General features: G+C 46.9%; 1 protein-coding gene across 8 annotated transcripts in view; it reads left to right on the forward strand.

Annotated features, from left to right (window-relative positions):
• Positions 1-24,608, forward strand: part of TRIM13 (tripartite motif containing 13) — a 341,054-nt gene that overhangs the window by 213,900 nt on the left and 102,546 nt on the right. The window contains exon 1 of one of the 8 annotated variants that reach the window (XM_069758873.1): positions 19,254-19,439. The exons of 6 other annotated variants lie outside the window; for them this stretch is intronic. The gene's annotated coding sequence lies outside the window, so the exon portion shown is untranslated. Of the gene's footprint in view, positions 1-19,253; positions 19,440-24,608 lie in introns of those variants that run through there. One more of the 8 variants, XM_069758874.1, reaches the window with a different exon arrangement.

Consider the following 24,608-nt stretch of genomic DNA (forward strand, 5'->3'; position numbering starts at 1 on the left):
GGACAACAACTTTTGGGGTCCAATTTCTCTTGAGTATGCTGGTACCCCATATGTGGGGGTAAACCACTGTTTGGGCGCACGGCAGAGCTCGGAAGGGAAGGAGCGCCTTTTTGGAATGCAGACTTTGATAGAATGGTCTGTGGGCATTATGTTGCGATTGCAGAGCCCCAGATGTACCTAAACTGTAGTAACCCCCCACAAGTGACCCCATTTTGGAAACTAGACCCCCCAAGGAACTTATCTAGATGTGTGGTGAGAACTTTGAATGCCCAAGTGCTTCACAGAAGTTTAGAATGCAGAGTCATAAAAAAAAAATATTCCGTATATACTCGAGTATAAGCCGACCTGAGTATAAGCCGACCCCCTAATTTTGCCACAAAAAACTGGGAAAACTTATTGACTCGAGTATAAGCCTAGGGTGGAAATGCAGCATTTACCGGTGAATTTCAAAAATAAAAATAGATCATTATTTCCCCATAGCTGTGCCATACAGTGCTCTGCACCGTTCATATTTCCCCATAGCTGTGCCATATACGGTGCTCTGCACCGTTCATTGTGCCCCATAGATGTGCCATATACGGTGCTCTGCACCGTTCACTGTGCCCCATAGATGTGCCATATACGGTGCTCTGCACCGTTCACTGTGCCCCATAGATGTGCCATATACGGTGCTCTGCAACGTTCACTGTGCCCCATAGATGTGCCATATACGGTGCTCTGCACCGTTCATTGTGCCCCATAGATGTGCCATATACGGTGCCCTGCACCGTTCACTGTGCCCCATAGATGTGCCATATACGGTGCTCTGCACCGTTCACTGTGCCCCATAGATGTGCCATATACGGTGCTCTGCACCGTTCACTGTGCCCCATAGATGTGCCATATACGGTGCTCTGCACCGTTCACTGTGCCCCATAGATGTGCCATATACGGTGCCCTGCACCGTTCACTGTGCCCCATAGATGTGCCATATACGGTGCCCTGCACCGTTCACTGTGCCCCATAGATGTGCCATATACGGTGCTCTGCACCGTTCACTGTGCCCCATAGATGTGCTATATACGGTGCTCTGCACCGTTCATTGTGCCCCATAGCTGTGCCATATACGGTGCTCTGCACCGTTCATTGTGCCCCATAGCTGTGCCCATATACGGTGCTCTGCACCGTTCACTGTGCCCCATAGATGCTCCACATAAATCTCTGCCGCCGCCGCTGCTGCTGCTGCAATAAAAAAAAAAAACACATACTCACCTCCCTTGATTGCAGCTCCCGGCGTCTCGTTCCGGCGCCTCCATCTTCCCGGCGTCTCTGCTCTGACTGATCAGGCAGAGGGCGCCGCGCACACTATATGCGTCATCGCGCCCTCTGCCTGAACAGTCAGAGCGCAGACGCCGGGAAGATGGAGCGACGCTCGGCGGCTGGAACGAGGACAGGTGAATATGCTATACTTACCTAGTCCTGGCGATCCTCGCGCTGTCCCTCTGCCTGGTCTTCGCTGCCGCAGCTTCTTTCTCTATCAGCGGTCACCGGCACCGCTGATTAGAGGAATGAATAGGCGGCTCCACCCCTATGGGAGGTGGAGCCGCTTATTCATTTCTGTAATGAGCGGTCCCACGTGACTGCTGAAGAGGGGAAGAAGCTGCAGCACAGAAGCCCGTGGGACGGCAGGGACAGCGCGAGGATCGCTGGGACTAGGTAAGTATGCCTCAGCGCCCTCACCCCCTCACCCGCCGACCCTGCCACCCACCTTGACTCGAGTATAAGCCGAGAGGGGCACTTTCAGCCCAAAATTTTGGGCTGAAAATCTCGGCTTATACTCGAGTATATACGGTATATATTTTTCCACAAAAAGGATTTTGTAGCCCCCAAGTTTTTATTTTCACAAGGGTAACAAGAGAAATTGGACCACAGAAGTTGTTGTCCAATTTATCCTGAGTATGCTGATGCCCCATATGTGGGGGTAACCCACTGTTTGGGCGCACGGCAGAGCTCAGAAGGGAGGGAGCACCATTTGACTTTTTTGAGCGCAAAATTGGCTGTCGTGTTTGGAGACCCCCTGATGTACCTAAACAGTGGAAACCCCCCAATTCTAGCTCCAACCCTAACCCCAACACACCCCTAACCCTAATCCCAACCTGATCCATAATCCTAATCACTAACCCTAACCATAATCACAACCCTTACCCCAAAACAACCCTAATGTCAACCCTAACCCTAATGAAAACCCTAAATCCAACACACACCTAATCCTATTCTCAACCCTAACCTCAAACCTAACCCTAACCCCAATACACCCCTAATCACAACCCTAACCTTAACCCTAATCCCAAGCGTAACCCTAATGCCAACCCTAACCCTAATGCCAACCCTAATCCCAACTCTAACCCTACCTTTAGCCCCAACCCTAGCCCTAACTTTAGCCCCAACCCTAACCCTAAGGCTACTTTCACACTTGCCTCGTTTGGCATCTGTCGCAATCCGTCGTTTTGGACAAGAAACGGATCCTGCAAATGTGCCCGCAGGATGCGTTTTTTGCCCATAGACTTGTATTGCCGACGGATCGTGACTGATGGCCACACGTCGTGCACTGGATCAGTGTTTTGGCGGACAGTCAGCACAAAAAAACGTTCAATGTAACGTTTTTTTGTACGTCGCATCCGCCATTTCTGACCGCACATGCATGGCCGTAACTCCGCCCCCTCCTCCCCAGGACATAGATTGGGCAGCGGATGCGTTGAAAAACTACATCCGCTGCCCACGTTGTGCACAATTTTCACAACGTGCGTCGGTATGTCGGGCCGATGCATTGCGACGGCCCCGTACCGACGTAAGTGTGAAAGAAGCCTAACCCTAAATTTAGCGCCAACCCTAACTCTAAATTGAGCACCAACCCTAACCCTAAATTTAGCCCCAACCCTAACCCTAAATTTAACCCTAACCCTAGCCCTAACCCTAACCCTAATTTTAGCCCTAACTGCTCTTCTCCTGCCGGCCGGCAGATGGAGACAGATGGCGGGCGCCCGCCATTTTCTTTTCCCCAGAAGACGCCGGCGGCCAGGGGGAGCAGCAGGAGGACCCAGGGACACTGGTAAGTATGACAGGGTCCCCGAATCCCCCTATTTCTCTGTCCTCTGATGTGCGAGGACAGAGAATTACACTTAGCTTTTTTTTTTTTTGCGGTCGCCGGTAAACAGTTAATTACCGGCGATCGCAAAACAGGGGTCTGTAAAACCGACCCCGATCATGCTCTTTGGGGTCTCGGCTACCCCCGGTAGCAGAGACCCCAAAGATTCTCTCGGGGCCGGCCGGCGGGCGCACTGCGCATGCGCCCGCCATTTTGAAGATGGCGGCGCCCACCGGGAGGTACGAGGAGCATCGGGGGAGACAGGTGAGTATCGGGGGGGCTATCTGGGACCCCTTTTCTCCCCTTTTCTCTGTCCTCTGATGTGCGATCACATCGAAGGACAGAGAAATTAAAAAGAAATTGCGTTTTTTTTTTTTTTTGCGATCGCCGGTAAACGGTTAATTACCGGCGATCGCAAAAGCTGGGTGGGTAAAAAAAACCCCGAATCATGTTCTCTGGGGTCTCGGCTACCCCCGGCAGCCGAGACCCCGGAGATAATCCGACTCTGGGGGGCGCTATTTACTTTTTCCACAGCGCCGTTAATTAACGGCGCTGTGGTTTAAGTACCCTTAGCGGCCGCCGTTAAAAGGCGTATCGGCGGTCGCTAAGGGGTTAAAGGGGTTGTAAAAAATTGAGAGCACAGCGTACTGAGCTGTGGACCTGTATTAGTGTTTCACGCCATTGTCCCATCCCCTGATGACGCCACACATGCGGTGAAACATGTTGGGGGCACAAGTGCTTTCATATTGTTTACCCTATTCAGACAATAAGTGCTGACACCCTGGGGTGTCATCCTATCCGTACTTCTAAACCTATATAAGGCCGGTTTCACACGTCAGTGGCTCCGGTACGTGTGGTGACAGTTTCCTCACGTACCGGAGACACTGACTCACGTAGACACATTCAAATCAATGTGTCTCTGCACATGTCAGCGTGTTTTCACTGACCGTGTGTCCGTGTGCAAAACACGGAGACATGTCAGTGTTCGTGGGAGCGCACTGATTACACAGACCCATTAAAGACAATGGGTCCGTGTAAAACACATACCGCACACGGACGCTGTCCGTGTGCCGTGCAGGAGACAGCGCTACAGTAAGCGCTGTCCCCCCATGTGGTGCTGAAGCCGCCATTCATATCTTCTCCCCAGCAGCGTTTCCTGAAGAGAAGATATGAAAAATCCTTTTTTTTTTCGTGTTTAAAAAAAGATCCCTGCGCCCGCCCGCTGTTACTAAAATACTTACCCGGCTCCCTCGCAGCTTCCTCTCAGCGCCAGCTTCTCCTGTATGAGCGGTCACGTGGTGCCGCCGATTAGTTATGAATATGCGGCTCCACCTCCCATAGGGGTGGAGCCGCATATTCATTACTGTAATGGGCGGCACCACGTGACCTCTCATACAGGAGAAGGTGCGGCGCAGAGAGGACACTTCGAGGGAGTCGGGTGAGTATTTTATTAACAGCGGGCAGGCGCACAGGGGGTGGGAGGGGGGTGGGGACAGGGGTCTTTATTTTAAACACTAAAAGAAAAAAAAGGATTTTTCATATCTTCTCTCCAGGGAACGCTGCTGGAGAGAAGATATGAATGGCGGCCTCAGCACCAGATGCAGGGGACAGCGCTAATCTCTAGCGCTGTCTCCTGCACGCTCCGTGTGGTACCCAGTCGGCACACGGCTGCCGCACGTGTGCCACACGGATGGCCTACGTGAGCTCACGGACACACAGACCTGGATAATTCCGGTACCGGAATTATCTGGACGTGTGAGACTGGCCCAAAGGATTGTCCCTAATCTGCCTATCGATTATGTTAATCTTTTAATATTTCCTTTGCACCCTCAATATTTTAATTGTATTCAGAATAAAAGTTAAAGTTTATGGTTTAATCTTTGTATACATATCTATTATCTGTCGGAGATGGGTCCACCATCAATTCTATCAAAGGGAAATGGGAGGAACTTCTTCCCGAAGTACTGGGAGAGGAATGGGAGGAAATTTTGGAATCTCCAACTAAAGTTTCTCCTTCAGTAAACAATAAGATGACCCAGTTATATATTATATACCAGACTTATTTGACCCCGACACGACTTTTCAAAATGGGTGGCCTCCTCTCGTCAGATTGTTTACGGTGTCGTACACATGATGCAGATTTTATTCACATGATTTGGAGGTGCCCGGTAGTTCTACATTACTGGAAAGCAGTGACGACACTACTAACATCTTTATTGTCGATTCCTGTCCCACTTGAGCCATTGACCTGTTTATTTGGGGTATGGGATGCGGAAACTTGGGATCACTATACTGGGATCTTCCTTCGAGAGACACTCTTCATGGCACGGAAGGTGTTGGCATTAAGGTGGATGGGTGGTTCCCCCCCGACTCTCAGGGCTTGGATGGATTTGGTGAATTCGATTATCCCGTATGAAAAAACACTATACCAAAATAGAGGATGCCCAGGTAAATTTGAAAAGATCTGAGGTAGATGGAACTTCTCTTATCATGCTATATAATCTACACTGGCTAGATGTGTGTGCAGGGAGGCGGATGGGTGGTTTTGGGGACATCGTTTGCAGAGCAGGATTTACGTATGATTTTCCTTTTGGCGACTTACTATAGATGGTTAAAGTAGTTAAAGTTAATAATAGGTATTTTATAAGGTACTAGTGATTTAACATGCACAGTGTATTACCCCTGTAAATTTTGGATAGGATATATCTCTGCATTTGTCAGTTATACCATAGGATACAGATAATTACAATCTGTGTAAGGTTTGTTTTATTCTGAAATTAATAAACTAATTTAAAAAAAAAATTTATGGTTTAATAGGGATTTGTTTTGGGGTTCTCCCCAATTTGGAAATATTTGTATGTACCGTATATACTCGAGTATAAGCCGAGATTTTCAGCCCAAATTTTGGGGGCAGGGTCGGCGGGTGAGGGGGAGAGGGCGCTGAGGCATACTTACCTAGTCCTGGCGATCCTGGCGCTCCCCCTGCCATCCCACAGTCTTTGGGTGCTGCAGCTCTTCCCCTCTTCAGCGGTCACGTGGGACCGTTCATTAGAGAAATGAATATGGACTCCACTCCCATAGGGGTGGAGCCGCATATTCATTTCTCTAATCAGCGGTAACGGTGACCGCTGATAGAGGAAGAGGCTGCGGCACCGAAGTCCAGCTGTCCGGGGGAAGGAGCGGGACGCCTGGAGCAGGTAAGTATGTCATATTTACCTATCCACGTTCCACATGCCGGGCGCCGCTCCATCTTCCCGGCGTCTCTCCGCTCTGACTGTGCAGGTTAGAGGGCGCAATGACGCATATAGTGTGCGCGGCGCCCTCTGCCTGATCAGTCAGTGCGGAGAGACGACGGGACGAGACGCCGGGAGCTGCAAGAAAGGTGAGTATGTGTTTTGTTTTTTTTATTGCAGCAGCAATGGCAGAGCTTTCTATGGTACATCAATGGGGCAATACTGAACGGTGCAGAGCACTATATGGCACAGCTATGGGGCAATAATGAACGGTGCAGAGCACTATATGGCACAGCTATGGGGCAATAATGAACGGTGCAGAGCACTATATGGCACAGCTATGGGGCAATAATGAACGGTTCAGAGCACTATATGGCACAGCTATGGGACAATAATGAACGGTGCAGAGCATTGTATATGGGGCACAGCTTTATATGGAGCATCTAGGGGGCAATAATGAACTGTATGGAGCATTATATGGGGCTCCTGATTCAATATGGATATTCAAAAACACTTAACCTACTGATGTCTCAATTAATATTACTTTTATTGGTATCTATTTTTATTTTTTACATTAACCGGTAGCTGCTCCATTTTCCACCCTAGGCTTATACTCGAGTCAATAAGTTTTCCCAGTTTTTTGTGGCAAAATTAGGGGGGTCGGCTTATACTCGGGTCGGCTTATACTCTAGTATATACGGTATCCCTCCAAAACCATCTATGGTCCTCGCAATTTGGTTTAATGGACCTGTATTGCTTCTAATCACCTTCATCTATTATGGTTTTCCACTTGAAAAAGTCCATTTGTTTGAACATTTTAACGGAACATGAAAATATACCGTATATTCTCTCAAAAAGGGCATTTTTCAGGCATTGCAGAATTCATGAAATGTGTGCCATTTTGTAGAATTTGAGCTATAGTCAACAAATGGCAAAAAGACAAAAAAACAAAATGTGATTTAAGACCACAGATGATGAATCTGGCCCATTGACTGCCCCTAAAATGCGTAATGACATGGATCCACAACAAAGTTTTGTATGTGCTGTGACTCGCATTTAATATGCAGCTTTGACTTTAGATGTGGATTACTCTCTAACTTCTTAAAGTTGATTACACAAACGCAACAATGTGCAGATGTATGATGGTGATATGTGATATCATACAGTAATAGTTGCACTAACTATTGTAATAATGATAATGATTCCTGTGCAGACTGTATTACTCTGCATTAAGCACGATGACTGTTTCTGCTCATCGGTGGGAGTGTCGGGTGTCTGACCCCCGACGATCATGCATTAATGGGTTATCAATGTCAACGTCCGGTGGTGATGTGCCCCCTGGCACCCTCAACAATCAGCTGTTCTCAGTGTTGCCCTGATGAGGATAGTCAATATAGTGACTTACCCACTTTTTTGAGCTTCCTTTTAAGGCTGCTGTCACACTAGCAGTATTTGGTCAGTATTTTACATCAGTATTTGTAAGCCAAAACCAGGAGAGGAACAAATAGAGGAAAAGTATAATAGAAACACATGCACCACTTCTGTATTTATCACCCACTCCTGGTTTTGGCTACAAATACTGATGTAAAATACTGACCAAATACTGCTAGTATGACGGCAGTCTAAGGGCTCTTTTCCATTTGCGAGAAACACGTCCATGTCTCGCATGTGAAAACCCAGCTCTGGCGCCGGCACTTGGGAGCGGAGCGTGCGGCTGCATAGCAACACATGGAGCCGCACGCTCCGCTCCCAAGTGCCGGCGCCAGAGCTGGGTTTTCACATGCGAGACACGGACGTGTTTCTTGTAAATGTAAAAGAGCCCTTAGACTGAGCAATATATTTTTTTGTGTGTGTGTGTGCATTTAACTAGTAAAAAAAAAAATTCTGAAGTTTGCTAGCATTAAAGGGAACCTGTCACCCCGTTTTTTGAGATATAAATACTGTTAAATAGGGCCTGCGCTGTGTGTTACTATAGTGTATGTAGTGTACCCCGATTCCCCACCTATGCTGAGAAATACATTACCAAAGTCGCCGTTTTCGCCTGTCAATCAGGCTGGTCAGGTCGGGTGGGCGTGGTGACATCGCTCTTTTCTTCCCCAGCTTTCCGTTGGTGGCGTAGTGGTGTGCGCATGTCGCAGTTCCGAATCCCCTGCGCGCACGTGAAGCAAAAGCGCGCGTTCTGCGCTATTGCCCCTGTCATCGGTGGGGGCGGCCATCTTCCTGGGGCCGCGCGTGCGCAGATGGAGTGCTCTGCTGCACGGGGCTTCAGGAAAATGGCCGCGGGATGCCGCGCGTGCGCATTAGAGATCGCGGCGGCCATTTTCCCAAAGCCGAGTTTGCATCTCGGCTTTGGGAAAATGGCCGCCGCGATCTCTAATGCGCACGCGCGGCATCCCGCGGCCATTTTCCTGAAGCCCCGTGCAGCAGAGCACTCCATCTGCGCACGCGCGGCCCCAGGAAGATGGCCGCCCCCACCGATGACAGGGGCAATAGCGCAGAACGCGCGCTTTTGCTTCACGTGTGCGCAGGGGATTCGGAACTCTGAACATGCGCACACCACTACGCCACCAACGGAAAGCTGGGGAAGGAAAGAGCGATGTCACCACGCCCACCCGACCTGACCAGCCTGATTGACAGGCGAAAACAGCGACTTTGGTAATGTATTTCTCAGCATAGGTGGGGAATCGGGGTACACTACATACACTATAGTAACACACAGCGCAGGCCCTATTTAACAGTATTTATATCTCAAAAAACGGGGTGACAGGTTCCCTTTAAAAATGACATTTGAGGGGATTTTCTTGCCATTTTTGTAAGACTGGTAAGGTTTATTTCCAGTTCACCACCTGACAGCATACTGGAGGACGTCCTTCTTATCCTTGATGGGACAGGAACACGAGAGGTTAAAAGGACCCTCCCCCTACCACCCTTCAGTGTTTTTCCTGTCCCATCAGGGATAGGAACGGACGAGAGGATCTGCCGTTCTGTGCGGGGGGGATGTGGATCGGGGGGGCTCAGCCTCACCCTTCCCTCCTGTGACTCCCGTTGGCTGACACCCGCCCGAAGGGTCCCTCAGCCTACCAGTGTAGCGCTGCTCCTGGGTTGGGGATCGCTTCCTCCTGGCGGGGGCTCTCGATCCCTCCGTCCGTCCCCTGGTGTGTGCAGGCTCAGCGGCGGCCTCTGCTGGCGTCGGCGTCTCCATGCGGCCACTGGGGGAACCAGTTCAACGCCGCACCTTCCTCTCTTTCCGGCCGCATGTCACTTCCGGTTTGCGGCTTAGGGGGACGGACGGCGTCTCTGCTACAGGAAGTGCAGAGGAAAGAGTGGTGGAGAACGCTGGAGCGTCATTTTTTGAGTGAGGAACAGAATAAAAAGGTATGTGCAGGGGCAGTAGTGATCTCTAGAGCATCATGGAGGACGCAGCTAGAGCAGAGGGTCAGGAGTCAGCAGCACTAGTAAGTAGAGGCCATAAAAAAAAAAAAAAAAAACGCTAGTGTTTGATTATATATATATATATATATATATATATATATATAATCTCCATAGGCAGCCTCCCTATCTGAGAAATCGGTAAAGAAACCCAGTAGGAATAAGAAGTGTCCTATCTGTGCGGTTAAGCTAAAGGATTCCTGGCAGAAACCCCTATGTGAAGCATGCACCTGCAAAGTCATAGGAGAGGAGCAGGCGTCTCTTATGTCTAATATGAGAGCCATGATAAGGGAGGAAGTTCAGGCTTCAGTCTCAAGTCTGGTACTCCCTCAAGTCTCACCCTCACCTTCGGAGAGGCCGAGGAAAAGACCAAGGGTCGAGTACTCTTCCATAGACTCATCATCCTGTGGGTCGGAGGTAGAGGAGGAAGATGAGTAGAGATCCCCCGGAGAAAGGGAGAAGATATCTGTTCTCTGCTGCGGACACTGGAGAGCTGTTGGAAGCAGTGCGGCACACCATGCAGGTGGAGGAGCCGCAGCCATCTTGCTCCATTCAGGACGAAATGTTTGGAGGCTTGCGCTCACAGACATCCAAAGTGTTCCCTGTTAACTCCCATATCAGATCTATGATTCTGGAGGAATGGGAGGAAGCCGAGAAGAGACTGACTATTCCTAAGGACTTCAGACTCCGCTTGCCGTTTAACCCAGAGGAAGTCAAGGAGTGGGTTGATGTACCAAAAATTGACATACCCTTGGCTGAAGTCTCCAAAAGGACGGAGATTCCGTTTTGAAGATTCGTCCAACTTGAAAGAACCCATGGACAGAAAAGCAGATGGCCTTCTAAAAAGGGCCTGGGAAAGTTCCTCGGCAATTATTGGGGCTAATATTGCAGCGACATCAGTAGCCCGCTCCATGGACCTTTGGCTAGATGATCTTAAAGATCAATTAATAGCTAAAACGTCCAGAGATAATATTCTAAAATCCCTACCCTTGCTAAAGCTAGCAACTACCTTCTTGGCAGATGCATCTGCAGAATCGGTTAGGTTCGCAGCTAGGGGCCAGTCGCTATCGAATGCAGCCCGTAGAGCCATCTGGCTTAAGAGCTGGTCAGGGGACATGCATTCTAAGAATCAATTGTGTGCTATACCCTTTTCCGGGGGCAAGGTCTTCGGACCAGTCCTCGACGATATTTTAGAGAAAGCTGCAGATGTTAAGAAAGGTTTTCCGGAAGAGAAACCTAAAAAATTCCAGCCCTTTCGGAGGCCCCGCTATAATCAAAAACCCGATTATAGGGGTAAGGGAAAGCAGGGTAGATGGAGCTACCAAAAAGGGGGGGATAACAGGCCTAAAAATAAAGAAACAAGCTACTCTGGACAGGGTTCCAGTTACCGCAGAAAATGACGCCATCAGAGTAGGGGGTCGTCTGACAGGTTTTCTGGAAGGTTGGAGGGAGATCACGTCAAGTCCATGGGTCTTACAGATAGTATCCCAGGGATACAAAATAGAATTCACATCTCTTCCTCCCGAAAGATTCCTGGTATCCAGCTCCCATCTAAAACTGTCATCCCCCATGTGGTCAGATATTCAGGACCTTTTAAAAATGGCGGCCATTGTCCCAGTACCCCCTCAGGAAGAAGGCAGGGGTCATTACTCCAATCTCTTCTCGGTAACAAAACCATCGGGAGAATCGAGAACCATTATAAATTTAAAACATCTGAACAATTGGGTCATTTACAAAAGGTTCAAGATGGAGTCGATTCGGTCCACCATTCCCCTGTTGGGAAAAGGCATGGTCATGTGCACTCTAGATTTAAAGAGTGCATATTACCATGTTCCCATCTATCTAAACCATCAGAGGTTCCTGCGGTTCGCGGTAGTCTTGGAAGGAAAGATCTTCCATTTCCAATTCCGCTGTCTCCCCTTCGGCCTGACCTCCGCTCCCAGAGTTTTTACAAAACTTATGGTAGAAGTAGTTGCTTTCCTGAGGAATCAGGATATAATGGTGGTCCCCTATTTGGACGACTTCCTAATAGCAGCAGACTCAGAAGTCCAACTCGGGATCAACTGTCGGTCCCTCATCTCAACTCTAGAAAATGTAGGATGGATTGTAAATTGGCAAAAATCAGACCTAATCCCAAAACCCAAAATAAAATTCTTGGGAGTCATGCTCGATTCACAAACAAGAATGTCCTTCCTTCCGGAGGACAGGCTGGAGGGCATAATACAGAAGATCCGTCACTTTTCCCGAGGTCGGAATACGATCAGAGACGGGATGAAGATACTAGGTCTGATGACGGCGTGTATTCCCTGTGTAAGATGGAGCCAGTTTCATTCTCGACAGCTTCAGAGGGGAGTCCTGAGAAGCTGGAACAGAAGACAAAACTCGCTGAACCGAACTCTGAACCTTACTCCGCAGATCAAAAGATCTCTGGGTTGGTGGACTCTTCCCAGGAACCTCCGACTGGGGGTACCATGGCTTCAAACACCAAGCGTTTCAGTTACAACAGACGCCAGTCAGCTCGGTTGGGGAGGTCATGTACTGGGAAGATATTTTCAAGGTAGCTGGAAAGAGGCAGACAGCAACCAGTCATCAAACCACAGGGAACTACAAGCGGTTTGGGAGGTCCTGACGGCAGCACAACATCTGCTACAGAACAAACATGTGAAGGTCTTTTCAGACAACACGACAACGGTAGCATTCCTGTGACATCTAGGGGGTCCAAGACATCCGGCATTGCAAGACCTGGCGGAATGGATATTCAAGTGGGCAGAAAGGTCGGTTCTGTCAATCACGGCAATTCACCTGGAGGGCTCCAAGAACCAGTTGGCAGATTTCCTCAGCAGGAAAAGCGTATCCCCCACGGAGTGGGAACTGAACAACGAGGTGTTCAAAGACCTGTGTCATCATTGGGGAATGCCGACGGTGGACCTATTCGCTTCAAAGGGAAACGCAAAGCTCAGGACTTTCTACTCCCTAAACCCCTGGGAGAGTCCAGCCGCGATCGATGCCTTCTCACAACCCTGGAATCACGGTCTCCTGTATGCATTTCCTCCTCTAGCGATGATTCCGAGGACACTCAGGAAAATCTGCGAGGACGAGGCCAAGGTCATTCTCATAGCTCCTCACTGGCCGAAACGCAGTTGGTTCCCATTGTTGAGAAAACTATCAGTAGAAGAACCCCTCCTGTTGCCGGAGAGAGAGGATCTTCTTCTACAAGGACCAGTTCTACACCAGAATCCAGGAGCACTTCAGCTGGCGGCCTGGATCCTGAACGGAAGGTCTTGAGAGCAAAAGGACTCTCGGATGATGTCATCTCTACCCTTCAAGCGAGCAGGAAGCCGGTAACATCGGCTATTTATTTGAAAATATGGAAGAGATTCTGTGGGTTTTGCGGAGAGACGACAGTTGATACTGACCACCCAAATATCCCCAAAATTCTTGATTTTTTGCAGTCAGGGTTTCAAAAAGGTCTTAGACCAAGCACATTGAGGGTCCAGATAGCGGCCCTAAGTGTATTCTTTGACTCTTCCCTTTCTGCTCGTCCCTGGATTAGCCGTTTCTCTAAAGCCGTCCAGAGACTAAAACCACTGATTAGACGTTCTGTCCCGCCGTGGGATCTGAACTTGGTTCTGAATTTCCTATGTAAACCGGCGTGGGATGTATCGGGGGATATAGAAGTAGATAAACTCTCTCTCAAAACCGCATTTTTAGTTGCAATCACGTCGGCAAAAAGATTGGGGGAACTACAGGCCCTGTCGGTGCAGAATCCATACTTGCAGATATTCGAGGATAAACTAGTATTCAGACTCGATCCGGCGTTTCTCCCTAAAGTTGTGTCAGATTCCAATATGAATCAGGAAATTGTCTTGCCATCATTTTGCCAGTCCCCTAAAAATCAGAAAGAAAGATTTTATCATAACTTAGACGTAAGGGACTCGGCGCTCAGGTACCTTGAAATATCCAGACCCTGGAGACAGGACAACAATTTGTTTGTCCAGTTCAGGGGTCCAAATAAAGGTAGGAAAGCGTCTAAAGCGACTATCGCACGGTGGATAAAATCCACGATCAACTTAGCCTATAGAGCTAGCGGGCAAAATTCCCCGGTCAGCATCAAAGCCCATTCATCTAGAGCCATGGCCACGTCATGGGCAGAGAACGGGGGGGCGACAGCAGATCAGATGTGCAGAGCTGCATCATGGTCTAGCCTTAGTACCTTTTCGAAGCACTACAAGTTAGATGTAGTATCGCCTCAGTTGGCTTTTGGTAGGAAGGTACTTCAAGCAGTAGTCCCACCCTAAATACCATTCTCCTTTGGTATTTCTCCAGTGTGCTGTCAGGTGGTGAACTGGAAAACAGTAATTAGACCTACTGGTAATTGTATTTCCAGGAATCCATCCTGACAGCACTATTAGTTCCCTCCCTAATGTATGATCTTTATACTCATGTGATTATGTTGTTGGAATAAACCTGTGTTTTTGCATCCATCCAGATGTGTTACTTTGGAAAAGCACTGAAGGGTGGTAGGGGGAGGGTCCTTTTAACCTCTCGTGTTCCTGTCCCATCAAGGATAAGAAGGACGTCCTCCAGTGTGCTGTCAGGATGGATTCCTGGAAATACAATTACCAGTAGGTCTAATTACTGTTTTTTTATTTTTTGTTGAGCTGTGAGAGCTTATTCTTTCTGGGGTGAGCCGACTGTTTTATTGATACCAGTTTGGGGTACAGACGACATGATAGCGTTTGATTTAGGGAAGAGTGGTGCTTGATAAACTGCAATTATGGTGAATGGATTTTTTTTTTTTCTCGCTACAGCTTTTAGGCCACGTACCCACGTTACAGAAAGTGGTGCGGATTTTTCTGGACTGATTCTGCACTGCGGAATTACTGCGATTTTTTTTTTTTTTTGCGGATTCCTATTATGGAGCAGGTGTAATCCGCTGCAGAATCCGCACAAAGAATTGAGATGCTGCGGAATAAATGCTACGTTTCCGCGTTTTTTTTTCCACAGCATGTGCACTGCGGATTTTGTTTTCCATAGGTTTACATGGTACTGTAAACTCATGGAAAACTTCTGCAAATCCGCAGCGGCCAATCTACTGTGGATCCACAGCAAAATCAGCAACGTGTGCACATACCCATACTGTATTAGTCTGTTATATTTTGATCAGAATTAGACGTGGCGATGTCAAGTGTTTTTTTTTTTTTTCGTTTGTTTTTTATTTCATTACTATTGAATGAGGGGAAAGGTTGGATTGATTTCAAGTTTTACTTTTTTTTTTTTTTCTCCAAACTTACGGGACTTGAGCCTGTTGGAGCTTTACAGGAGTGCCAAGGTGGCCGTGACCGGGGTCTTCAGCAGGCCCGTCTGCCATGTTAACCTATTTGTGCCTCATGATTGTACTGTGGGAAGCCAATGGCAAGTGGCAAGAGCCAACATGACAACTGTCTCATTTAATCTCATTTTAAACGCTGAAGTTGGTGGGTGATAGTGGTATTTAAATAGTTAACAGCATCAATTGGAGCTTGGCTCTGGCTGCTGCTGTAATGGCCTGTCCCACACGTCCAGATAATTCCGGTACCAGAGTTATCCGTGTCCGTGTGCTCATGTGGCACATCAGTGTGGCACACGTGCGGCAGCCATGTGCCGACTGGGTACCACACGCACCGTGCAGGAGACAGCGCTAGAGTTAAGCGCTGTCCCCTGCTTTGGGTGCTGAATCCAGAATTCATTCATTCTTCCCAGCAGCGTTCGCTGGAGCGAAGGAATGAAAAATCTTTTTTTTTTTGTTAAAATAAAGTTCCCAGTAATCTCCCCCCTCCCCCCTGTGCGCCCGCCCGCTGGCATTAAAATACTTACCCAGCTCCCGCGATGCTTCCTCTCAGCGTCGCAGCTCTTCCTGTATAAGCGGTCACGTGGTGCCGCTTATTACAGTGATGAATATACGGCTCTACCCCTATGGGCGGTGGAGCCGCATATTCATCACTAATGTGAGGCACCACGTGACCGCTCATACAGGAAGAGCTGCGACGCTGAGAGGAAGCATCGGGGGAGCTGGGTAAGTATTTTAATGCCAGCGGGCGGGCGCACAGGGGGAGGGAGAGGGGGGAGATTACTGGGAACTTTATTTTAACAAAAAAATTAAAAAAAAAAATTTTTCATTCCTTCGCTCCAGTGAACGCTGCTGGAGAGAAGAAATGAATGGGGCTTCAGCACCACAAGTGGGGGGACAGCGCTTACTGTAGCACTGTCTCCTGCACAGCACATGGACTGCACACGGACAGCATCTGTGTGCGGTACGTGTTTTACACGGACCCATTGACTTTAATGGGTCCGTGCGTTCCCACAAACACTGACATGTCTCATTGTTTTACAAACGGACACACGGTCCGTGAAAATATGCTGACATGCGCAGAGACACATTGATTTTTAATGTGTCTACGTGAGTCAGTGTCTACGGTACGTGAGGAAACTGTGACCTCACGTACCGGAGCCACTGACGTGTAAAACCTGCCTAAGAACTGAAGACCTTTTTTTACTTGATGCTAATTTTTATGATCTTTATTTGCTCAAGTAATTTTTTAGTGCAGAGCAACTTATCATCCCTGTGAGCCCCCGATTGCTGGGGCTCCAGTATCTGGAACCCTCACAGGTCTCAAGAATGGGGCTCTGAAGATCCACATCTGAATGGTGTAGAGGACCGCAATTCGTTCCTAATGGGAGTTCCACTGATTCACCAAGTGCAGCGCTCATTCATGGTCAGTGGGAGCCAGGAAGGTGATTGTAGTGGTCGTGCTCAGTCGTCTGCTCCATTCAGATTGGACTTTTCAGCGCGCCATTTTCTGGATTGGTGGGGGTCGAGCTGTCAACTTCCCATTAGCTGGGTGTCTATCTGCTATTCGGTATGTGCACACGTTGTGGATTTGGCTGCCGATCCGCAGCAGTTTTTCATGTGGTGTACAGTACCATGTAAACCTATGGAAAACCCAATTTGCAGTGCACATGCTGTGGAAAATTCCACGTGGAAATGCAGCGGTTTATTTTCCGCAGCTTGTCGATTCTTTCTGCGTAATCCACAGCGTTATACACCTATTCCATAATTGGAATCCGCAGGTGAATTCTGCACGTAAGACGCAGGGTGTTTCTGCAGAATCTGCGCCAAAAAATCTGCAATGTGTGCATATACCCTTTAACCCCTCTCCCTTATCTTCTAAAGGAGTTGTCCACTACTAGGACGACATCCACTTGTATGGATTGAGACTGTGCCCCTTAGCCAGCTTCTGCCCAGGAGTCGCATCCCGCCGGACCGTGCAGCGCACCGTGCCAGCTCCGGGGGAATTCACGAGGCTGCAGGCCTGGAGGGACACAGTGACTGGACACGTCTCCACCGTCTGCTTACTTTACCATAGGCAGCCGTATTTACACATATACAGTCATGGACAAAAATTTTGAGAATGAGACAAATATTAATTTTTCCAAAGTCTACTGCTTCATTTTTTCTAATGGCAATTTGCATATACTCCTGAATGTCAGAGTGATCAGCTTAACAGCAATTACTGTACTTGCAAAGTCAATATTTGCCCAGAAAATGAACTTTAACCCCCAAAACACATTTCAACATCATTGTAGTCCTGCCTTAAAAGGAGCAGCTAACATCGTTTTAGTGATTGATCCATTAACACAGGTGTGGGTGTTGATGAGGACAGGGCTGGCGATCAATCAGTCATGATTAAGTAAGAATGACATCACTGGGCACTTTAAAAGGAGGCTGGTGCTTGGTATCATTGTTTCTCTTCAGTTAAACATGGTTATCTCTAAAGAAACATGTGCAGCCATCATTGCACTGCACAAAAATGGCCTAACAGGGAAGAGTATCGCAGCTACAAAGATTGCACCTCAGTCAACAATCTATCGCATCAACAAGAACTTCAAGGAGAGAGCTTCCATTGTTGTCAAAAAGGCTCCAGGGCGCCCAAGAAAGACCAGCAAGCGCCAGGACCGTATCTTAAAACTGTTTCAGCTGCGGGATCGGACTACCAGCAGTGCCGAGCTTGCTCAGGAATGGCAGCAGGCTGGTGTGAGTGCTTCTGCACGCACTGTGAGGCGGAGACTCTTTGAGCAAGGCCTGGTTTCAAGGAGGGCAGCAAAGAAGCCACTTCTCTCCAGAAAAAACATCAGGGACCGACTGATATTCTGCAAAAGGTACAGGGAGTGGACTGCTGAGGACTGGGGCAAAGTCATTTTCTCTGATGAATCCCCTTTTCGATTGTTTGGGACATCTGGAAAACAGCTTATTCGGAGAAGAAGAGGTGAGCGCTACCACCAGTCTTGTCTCATGCCAACTGTAAAGCATCCTGAAACCATTCATGTGTGGGGTTGCTTCTCAGCCAAGGGAATCGGCTCACTCACAGTCTTGCCTAAAAACACAGCCATGAATAAAGAATGGTACCAGAATGTCCTCCAAGAGCAACTTCTCCCAACCGTCCAAGAGCAGTTTGGCGCCCAACAATGCCTTTTCCAGCATGATGGAGCACCTTGCCATAAAGCAAAGGTGATAACTAAATGGCTCATGGAACAAAACATAGAGATTTTGGGTCCATGGCCTGGAAACTCCCCAGATCTTAATCCCATTGAGAACTTGTGGTCAATCATCAAGAGACGTGTGGACAAACAAAAACCAACAAATTCTGGAAAAATGCAAGCATTGATTATGCAAGAATGGACTGCTATCAGTCAGGATTTGGTCCAGAAGTTGATTGAGAGCATGCCAGGGAGAATTGCAGAGGTCTTGAAGAAGAAGGGTCAACACTGCAAATATTGACTTGCTGCATTAACTCATTCTAACTGTCAATATAACCTATTGGTACTCATAATATGATTGCAATTATATTTCTGTATGTGATATAAACATCAGACAAACACTAATAAAAGCCAGAGGGCAGCAGATCATGTGAAAATATAATTTTGGTGTCATTCTCAAAAATTTTGGCCATGACTGTACTTTTACACACATACATCTAGACTTGCATGGCCGAGTATGGGACAGTGGTGGTCCTTCTACGGGCAGCCCTACTGTGTGGCCACGTCTCACACTACCGAAGGGCCAGCGGGTTTGTGAGGTGACCGGGCCACACCGTGGATAGCGCTGCCCTCGGGGGACGGTAATGTTCCCCTCATTTTTTCCTTTCCATACTTTTTTTTTTTTTTTTACCTCCAGGGTCGCATGCTCTGATATTGTCTGTACAGGTACAAAGAGACCTTTCTATGGCCCCGGCAGCAGCACGGCCTCATACTAGCGGGACCCCCGGCCGCCGCAGCTCCGCGCCCTCCGCCCTCGCACAGGACGGACTCTTGTCTGCGCTCCGGACTGTGCTGGGCGGGTGTGGGCGTGTCCCGGGGCGTGGCTCTGCTGACAGCCGGCACACTTCCCGGCATGCCCCAGGGCTGGCGGGGCTGGCACTAACGAATTTGAATGAGAAGCTCTGCGCTTTCGGCGCCATTTTCGAGTCCTGACTGGACCGGAGCTGTCCGGGGGAATGGCTGCCTGGCAGGACGGGACATGTAGTGCGCCGCGGAGTGCGGTGTCGGCCGGAGCTCGGGAGGCCGGTGTGAGGACGGCGCTGCCCCGGGTGCCCGGCGCTGTCAGTGTGAGGGAGGTAAGGGAGGACGCGCCAGCACGGAGATGCCCGTATAACGTGTCGGGACCGGGGCGCTCGCACGGAGCCCGGCCTCCTCCTCCCCCCCGGTGTGCGGTGACAGCCCCGGGGCAGCGCTCACTTCTCCGCCTCCTGTGAGAACACCTGTCAGGGCGGCCGGAAAAACCTGCAAAAAATCCTAAAAAAATCCCTCGAAGCCACTGTGGGGTCCGCGGGCGGAGAGCGGCTCCGGGGGGCTCGGGTGGGACGCGATCAGTTTGAGCGGGACTGCGAGGGGGGTGGGCGGGGGCATCTGTCACTGCAGGGGGGGGGGGGGGCAGCGGCGCTGTCATCTGTGCAGCCCGTACCTGCAACTAGAGAGCGCCCTGCTGGGGGGGACGGGGAGAGAGGACCCCGTGTGTGCGTGACGGGTCTGTGCGGGTGCGCGTACATACACGGAGCGGGGGAGTCCGTGCGTGTCCTGTGTGACGGCTGTCCGTGTACGTCCATGCGGAGCCGGCTCTACCCGTATATATAATGTGCAGGGACCGCGCGGTGTATGGAGGTGTTCGGTGCACACCTGTGTGTGCGGCGGTGTCCGCTGTACATGGCCCAGGACGGGCGGACACGGGCTGACAGCGGCTCTGTGTGGCTGCGGGAGAAGAGCGCGGGGCGGACGGACGGAGAAGTCAGTGTCATCCTGCGGAGAGGAGAGCGGCTCCTGTACTGTACAGTGGATGTGTCTGTATATATGTATATACACTGTATAGTGCCCGTAAAACATATACCGGCTCCTGTACAGTGTATGTATACTGTATAGTGCCCGTATAACAAGTACCAGCTCCTGTAGTGTACTAATATATATATATATATATATATATATATATATATATATATACACACATATACACACATATACACACATATACACATAATGTGTGTGTATATGTTGCGGTTTTTACTGCAGATCCGCAGCAGTTTTCCATGTGGTGTACCGTACCATGTTAACCTATGGAAAACAAAAACCGCTGTGCCCATGCTGCGGAAAAAAAAACGCGCGGCAATGCAGCGCTTTATTTTCCGCAGCATGTCAATTCTTTGTGTGGAATCCGCAGCGGTTTAACATCTGCTCCAATAGAAAACTGCAGATGGAAAACCACAGCAGAATCAGCATTAAAAACCGCAGTGGTTTTTCACTGCAGATTTTGCAAATCCGCTGCGGAAAATTCCGCAATGGAATCTGCAATGTGTGCACATAGCCTTACTGTATAGTGCCTGTATAACATGTACTGGCTCCTGTAGTGTATGTATTACGTATCTATATACACTGTACACTACTGGAGCCGGTACATGTTATACAGTAACTATATACACTGTAGCTACTGTATAGTGTCTAACATGTACTGGCTCCTGTAGTGTATAGTGTATATATAGTTACTGTATAGTGCCTGTATAACATGTACCGGCTCCTGTAGTGTATATATAGTTACTGTATAGTGCCTATATAACATGTACTGGCTCCTGTAGTGTACAGTGTATCTATATACGTAATATATAGTTACTGTATAGTGCCTATATAACATGTACTGGCTCCTGTAGTGTACAATGTATATAGATAGTTACTGTATAGTGCCTATATAACATGTACCGGCTCCTGTAGTGTACAGTGTATATAGATAGTTACTGTATAGTGCCTATATAACATGTACCGGCTCTTGTAGTGTACAGTGTATATATAGTTACTGTATAGTGCCTGTATAACATGTACTGACTCCTGTAGTGTACAGTGTATATAGATAGTTACTGTATAGTGCCTATATAACATGTACTGGCTCCTATAGTGTATATAGTTACTGTATAGTGCCTATATAACATGTACTGGCTCCTGTAGTGTACAGTGTATATAGTTACTGTATAGTGCCTGTATAACATGTACTGACTCCTGTAGTGTATATAGATACATAATATCTAGTTATTGTATAGTGCCTGTATAACATGTACTGACTCCTGTAGTGTATATAGATACATAATATCTAGTTATTGTATAGTGCCTGTATAACATGTGCTGGCTCCTGTAGTGTACAGTGTATATAGTTACTGTATAGGGCCTGTATAACATGTACCGGCTCCTGTAGTGTATAGTGTATATATAGTTACTGTATAATGCCTGTATAACATGTGCTGGCTCCTGTAGTGTACAGTGTATATAGATACGTAATATATAGTTACTGTATAGTGCCTATATAACATGTACCGGCTCCTGTAGTGTACAGTGTATATAGATAGTTACTGTATAGTGCCTATATAACATGTACCGGCTCCTGTAGTGTACAGTGTATATAGTTACTGTATAGAGCCTGTATAACATGTACTGGCTCCTGTAGTGTACAGTGTATATAGTTACTGTATAGAGCCTGTATAACATGTACTGGCTCCTGTAGTGTATAGTGTATATATAGTTACTGTATAGTGCCTGTATAACATGTACTGACTCCTGTAGTGTACAGTGTATATAGATAGTTACTGTATAGTGCCTGTATAACATGTACTGACTCCTGTAGTGTACAGTGTATATAGATAGTTACTGTATAGTGCCTATATAACATGTACTGGCTCCTGTAGTGTACAGTGTATATATAGTTACTGTATAGTGCCTGTATAACATGTACTGACTCCTGTAGTGTACAGTGTATATAGATAGTTACTGTATAGTGCCTATATAACATGTACTGGCTCCTGTAGTGTATATATAGTTACTGTATAGTGCCTATATAACATGTACCGGCTCCTGTAGTGTACAGTGTATATAGTTACTGTATAGAGCCTGTATAACATGTACTGGCTCCTGTAGTGTACAGTGTATATAGTTACTGTATAGAGCCTGTATAACATGTACTGGCTCCTGTAGTGTATAGTGTATATATAGTTACTGTATAGTGCCTGTATAACATGTACTGACTCCTGTAGTGTACAGTGTATATAGATAGTTACTGTATAGTGCCTGTATAACATGTACTGACTCCTGTAGTGTACAGTGTATATAGATAGTTACTGTATAGTGCCTATATAACATGTACTGGCTCCTGTAGTGTACAGTGTATATATAGTTACTGTATAGTGCCTGTATAACATGTACTGACTCCTGTAGTGTACAGTGTATATAGATAGTTACTGTATAGTGCCTATATAACATGTACTGGCTCCTGTAGTGTATATATAGTTACTGTATAGTGCCTATATAACATGTACTGGCTCCTGTAGTGTATATATAGTTACTGTATAGTGCCTGTATAACATGTACTGGCTCCTGTAGTGTACAGTGTATATAGTTACTGTATAGTGCCTATATAACATGTACTGGCTCCTGTAGTGTACAGTGTATATAGTTACTGTATAGTGCCTGTATAACATGTACTGGCTCCTGTAGTGTACAGTGTATATAGTTACTGTATAGTGCCTATATAACATGTACTGGCTCCTGTAGTGTACAGTGTATATAGTTACTGTATAGTGCCTATATAACATGTACTGGCTCCTGTAGTGTACAGTGTATATAGTTACTGTATAGTGCCTATATAACATGTACTGACTCCTGTAGTGTACAGTGTATATATAGTTACTGTATAGTGCCTGTATAACATGTACTGACTCCTGTAGTGTACAGTGTATATAGATAGTTACTGTATAGTGCCTATATAACATGTACTGGCTCCTGTAGTGTATATATAGTTACTGTATAGTGCCTATATAACATGTACTGGCTCCTGTAGTGTATAGTGTATATATAGTTACTGTATAGTGCCTGTATAACATGTGCTGGCTCCTGTAGTGTACAGTGTATATAGTTACTGTATAGTGCCTATATAACATGTACTGGCTCCTGTAGTGTATAGTGTATATATAGTTACTGTATAGTGCCTATATAACATGTACTGGCTCCTGTAGTGTACAGTGTATATAGTTACTGTATAGTGCCTATATAACATGTACTGGCTCCTGTAGTGTACAGTGTATATAGTTACTGTATAGTGCCTATATAACATGTACTGGCTCCTGTAGTGTACAGTGTATATAGTTACTGTATAGTGCCTATATAACATGTACTGGCTCCTGTAGTGTATAGTGTATATATAGTTACTGTATAGTGCCTGTATAACATGTGCTGGCTCCTGTAGTGTACAGTGTATATAGTTACTGTATAGTGCCTATATAACATGTACTGGCTCCTGTAGTGTATAGTGTATATATAGTTACTGTATAGTGCCTATATAACATGTACTGGCTCCTGTAGTGTACAGTGTATATAGTTACTGTATAGTGCCTATATAACATGTACTGGCTCCTGTAGTGTACAGTGTATATAGTTACTGTATAGTGCCTATATAACATGTACTGGCTCCTGTAGTGTACAGTGTATATAGTTATTGTATAGTGCCTGTATAACATGTGCTGGCTCCTGTAGTGTACAGTGTATATAGATAGTTACTGTATAGTGCCTATATAACATGTACTGGCTCCTGTAGTGTATAGTGTATATATAGTTATTGTATAGTGCCTATATAACATGTACTGGCTCCTGTAGTGTACAGTGTATATAGTTACTGTATAGTGCCTGTATAACATGTGCTGGCTCCTGTAGTGTACAGTGTATATAGATACGTAATATATACTTGCTGTATAGTGCCTGTATAACATGTGCTGGCTCCTGTAGTGTGTGTGTGTAGATATTTAATTTCTAGTTACTATGTAGTGTGTGTCTAGATACTGTATGTGCATAATCTGTTACTCTAGTTTGTGCCTATATACATATGTTAGATATTGGTTAATGGTATATATGCAGATAACTATTGAATACTATAGGACATGTATACTGCGCTGCTTGGTGAACACCTCACACCACATTTTTCTAATTGATGTATCTACTTGTTTAAACACTTTTTTCCTATTTGTATTTCATGTAAATGGGAAGCCTTTTCACATAAGTTTGTGCACAGATCCGTTTCCATCAGTGTATGTGTGTATATCCTTTAGAAAAATACATATGCTCTTTTTATTTATTTTTTTAAACATTGCTGTCTTTGGGAGACTGATGTAGACATGTTTTGCATCAGTTTATTTTTTCCCTTCCGTTTTTTTTTTCTCCTGAAATCATCATGACTTACTGATTCTCCAGTCTTTATAAAAAAAAAT

This window comes from Ranitomeya imitator, chromosome 3 (assembly GCF_032444005.1).
Source record: "Ranitomeya imitator isolate aRanImi1 chromosome 3, aRanImi1.pri, whole genome shotgun sequence".
Taxonomy (NCBI): Eukaryota; Metazoa; Chordata; class Amphibia; order Anura; family Dendrobatidae; genus Ranitomeya; species Ranitomeya imitator.